A 4,688-nucleotide genomic window follows, 5' to 3' on the forward strand; every position below is an offset into this window, starting at 1 on the left:
CAGGAAGCCATCCTTCAGGACTTTGAGGGAGCTCTAGCCCTCCCCCCCCCCCCGAGTCCTACTCTCCAGGGCTCAGGCCAGTGTGCTGGGGGCCAGGCTCAGGATGGCCTAAACATCCCCAGTGAAGTGACTGGAGCAGAAGAACATAAGACCCCAACCAAATGCACTAGAAGCCTCTTCTACATACTCCTGCTACAGAAATGGAAATCCAAGACGCAGTATTACGTGCAGTTAACCAAAAACAAACATGAGGCGAAAAGGTATTCAAATACTATGGTCAGGCAGTTGGTCAGGTGGCCCTGAGATGCAGGGCCAGTGGCCCCTTGGCTCAGTGAGGCACAAGGCCAGTCTCACACCCCAAGTTCTAAGGGGTTGCCTCACATGGCCCTCACCCCAACGCCTGGCCACGCCCCAGCTCCTCTGAACAGGCAGCCATGCTCACCACCACAGAGAGTGAAGACTCTCTCCTGATGCCCAGAAATGTGGCAGGGAGTGAGCGGGCAGATAGCACGGGGTTGGGGAGGGGGGGGCGGCTACCAGGGCTCAGCATGGAATGTGGGGTGGCCTACCTGCATCAGGTGACTTCAGGGTCCTTTCCAACCTCCACGGACATGCTGGGGGCCTGAAGGGCCTACGTGTAAATGACCTTGGAGATGTGGCTGTCCTCTGTGGACCTGCCATTGTTGTTCTTGGCCGCATAGCAGAAGGTAACACACACCTTGCCCTCCGTGGTAGGTAACTCATGGATCACCTTGGGAAGGTCTTTGGTGCCTAATGGGAGTCCGGGCCCTTCAGCATGGCACGGGCTGCACAGATGACATTGGGCAGCACCTCCACCAGTTCCTTGAACTTGACCCAGAAGGTGCTGGTAGAGTCATCACGGCTGAAGCCCCTGTCGTTCTGGCCCTGACTGTGTCACCCACCATGCTGATGATCTGGATGTTCACATAGTAATCAGTGGTCCTGGTGGATGGAGCCATAGAGCCCAAAGCCAAGCGCGAGAATGCTCATGTTGATGGAGAACCTGATGTGGTCGCCGGTGCTGTGGTAGCCCCAGCGCTCTCCCTCTGCTGGAAGCTGCCGATGCTGAGGCACTCCTTCCGCCATGCTGGATGATGAAGTCCACGGGCAGCTTGTGACAGACCGTCAAGTGCAGGAAGAAGTTTGACCACCTCGCAGTCCACGAGGATGCCCTTTGGCACAGGCTGGGCAGCAAACTCCTCCATGGTCATCACTGGGAAGCAGATGTGGGCAAGCGCCTTGCCCAGAACCTTGCACTTGCTCTCAGCAGTCACCTGAGGCTGCTGTCGCTGACACTCAGACTCGGACCAGCGGGCAATGGCGCTGAACAAGCGTACCCCCCGAACGCCTAGGGTGTCCGGCTCCAGCACGGCCACCAGCGAGTCCCGGTCGATGTCAAGAAGCCCTCGGCAGTGATGGCGTCTGCTGGGTTTCTGCCGATGTTCTCCAGGCACCGACTGGCCGGCTGGGGTTCAGCAAAGAGTCTTGCCCGCGTCAGCAGCATGAACGTGTGGTCAGTCTGGATGCTCTTCTGGAACTCCACGCAGTGGGTCTCAAGCGCCGGCCCCGCGTACTTCGCGGCGCTGTACCAGAGGTGTACCGTGTGGTCGTGACCTGAAGCGGGTAGAGAAGCTTGAGCAGGGCCTTCTCAGTGCTCGCGGCGGCCGTGCCCGTGAACGCAGCGCGGAACATGGTCCTGCGTGCCCGGAAGCGCGCGCACTGGCCGGCCAGCAAGTGCGCGGCGCAGGCGCAAACCGCCTCGACGTGGGCTCTGGGGCTTGCCGATTGCAGACAGGCCATGCAGCAGCGCCACCACCTGGCTCCTCGCTGCCTGCTCCCCGCTCCCCGCGGCGGGGAGGGATACCCCGGGGGACAGGGTAGGGGTGGGAGCGGCTGCGTTGGCGTTGGCATTGGGCCCGGGTTAGAACCCCAGCGGTCACGTCGCCTGCCTGCGGCTCCTACCATCTTGTCTAGGCAGCGACCTCTGGGCCCAGCCTAGGTGCATCCTGTTGTCCTTCATCTTCCCTTCCACGTTTTTCTAGTTGCTGGGAATATGCTGGTGAACTTCTTAACCCGCCTGGTCTGGCTTCTGTCTCAGCCACTCCAGCGAAACTGCTCTTTGCAACTACCCATTTGTTGCTACATTCAGAGGAGCTTCCCAGACCGCACTTGACACCTCGCATCGCCACTGCAGACCCCACCTCCTTCCTAGAGGCCCAGTGCTGCTCCACAAACGTGCTTGGTGGACCCATACCAGTAGGCAAACTGCTGCTGGTCGGCCACGAGGTTAAGTACGGAAGTGAAGAACAGCAGCAACTTTTATAGCAACTCGGCAGAGGAACTTTTGCCTGCTGACTCTAATAGTTTAAAACTGGGGTTTGTATTTTGATTGCGTTCGTTTTTGTTAATCCATTTTATTGCATTTTGTCACAAAAGTGTTGGTCTGGGACACATGGAGGGGGGAGCAGATCCCTAGCCCTTCTCTGAAGATAATGTAAGAAACACTGCTATACTCCCTTAATCTCCTCTGAATCCAACTGTGCTGGTCTTCGGAAGCTTGTGTGTTGCTTTCATCTCGCTCGCGTGCACAGGTTTCCCCTTTCCTGCTAAACTCCTGAGCATCTATTGGATCTCAGCAGAGAGGCCAACCCTCCAGGAACCTCTCCTGTGTTCGGCCCTAGTGACTTGCACTGTCCATAGGTTCGAGGTATAACAGTCCACATCAGATTCCGTGGCAGCTGTTAAGCCTCATTGTTCCTTCGGCCCCTAGCCCAGCGCCTGGCACTCAAGGGAGCCCGATCCACCTTCGTGGTGTGAGTGAGTTCCACATAAGGTGGCCTTGGGATCACACCATTCACCAACTTAGAAGGTACCTTCCGTCCACTCATTTCTTCCACGTTACTTTGCCTTCCCTAACTCTTGCAGTAAGCATCCGGATTAGCGGATTAAAAAGTGGTACAGTGCCCTCGGTGGTCCTAGACAAAGTTGCAAACCATCCTACAGATTATCTGATTTCCCGTTTCTGGGAAGGCAGAAGGAACGGCAGTGTCGTTATCAGCCAGAGAACTTGTCCTGACCAGCTGAGTGCACTCAGGGAATTTGCCAGCCTGTGTGGAGGAAATTGCCTTGCCTTCATTTAAGCACAGATGGGGAATCAGGAGCCTGGATGGAAGTTTTGGCCGGGTAGAGTGTTGTCCACCAGATGAATACCACAGCCTTCCCTGTCCTATGCCACAGTATCTTGTAGAGCGAGTGAATGGCAGCCAGGGTGACCCTTGGGGCTAGGCTAAGGGGGTTACTAATTAGTGCTCCTATAGCACACTGAAAATAGAAATGTCAAGTGTTACTGTTAATAAGTCACATTTCCTCTGGTCTGGTTTTGAAGGTCCCTTCCATTTTCACTCCGGAACCTCTGGAAAGAAACAAGAAACGTGCTTTGGGTGGGGGTGGGGGGGGGGCGGGGAAGACAGCTGTAACTAGTGTAATTCAGTATGCCTGGAAAAATAAAATGCAGAGGACCATGCTGCCTTTCTAGAGTGACCCTGAAGACTGAAGCCCTTAGGAAAAAAATTAACTGCTTTAATACATAAAATGTAAGCATTTGCACTCAAAAGAAAAAAAATAGAAACAATTAAAGGACAAGTGAAAAACTGAGAAAAATATTTTTTACATAGACAGCAACTGAAAGAAGAGTACCCTTAATATATAAAGTGCTCTTCCAATCAATAAGAAAATGGGGAATATCCAACTAAGAAAATGGGCAAAAGGCATGAGTAGGTAATCCACCAAAGAAATACAACGAAGACCGGAAAGGTACTTTTTTATTTGGTATCTCTTTGATTACCAGTGAGACCAAACCTGTAGAATATAATTTATCATTTATCAGCTAGGCAAAGATTAAACATATTGATCCTCTCCAGACAAAGTGGGGGGAAATGGACATTTACATTTGCCAATAATGGGACTGTATATCGGTATAGCCTTTCTGGAGGGCAACTTGGCAATGCATACCAAAAGCCTTGTGTTTTGACTCACCGATTCCACCTCTAGGAAAGAATCCTAAGGAATAATCAAACAAGTAAACAAAGATGTATGTGATAAGATTAGTTCTCTTGGTGAGGTTTATAGTAGCAAACCCAGAAGCTATCTAGCTGTGTATCAAGAGATGATTAGTTAAGCATACAGTGAAATACTATGTAATCACTTTGAAAAGATGACTAGCTCTATATCTATTGATATGGAAAGATGTCCATGACACACAGATGTCATTAAATGAAGAAAAAAGTTAGAAACAGAAGGTGTAGAATGATTTGGCTTTTGAGCACTTTAAAAATGTGTATGTGTAGAAAAACATCTGGGTATGGTCAACAGACACATGAAACGATGCTCAGCATCCCTCATCATCAGGGAAAAACAAATCAAAATGATACTGAGATACCACCTCGTGCCGGTCAGAGTGGCTAAAATGAGCAAATCAGGAGACTCTAGATGCTGGTGAGGATGTAGAGAAACGGGCACCCTCCTACACTGTTGGTGGGAATGTAAGCTGGTGCAGCCCCTCTGGAAAACAGTATGGAGGTTCCTCAAAAAATTAACAATAGAACTCCCCTATGACCCAACAATAGAACTACTAGGAATTTACCCAAGGGATCCAGGAGTGCTGATGC

The 4,688-nt window shown here is 51.6% G+C and overlaps 1 pseudogene; it reads right to left on the reverse strand.

Moving 5' to 3' along the window:
- Window positions 1-631: 631 nt before the first annotated feature.
- Window positions 632-1,713, reverse strand: LOC120248052 (annotated as a pseudogene).
- Between the last annotated feature and the right edge of the window lie 2,975 nt (window positions 1,714-4,688).

Source organism: Hyaena hyaena, unplaced genomic scaffold, assembly GCF_003009895.1.
Source record: "Hyaena hyaena isolate Hyena2069 unplaced genomic scaffold, ASM300989v1 scaffold_12, whole genome shotgun sequence".
NCBI classification, from domain to species: Eukaryota; Metazoa; Chordata; class Mammalia; order Carnivora; family Hyaenidae; genus Hyaena; species Hyaena hyaena.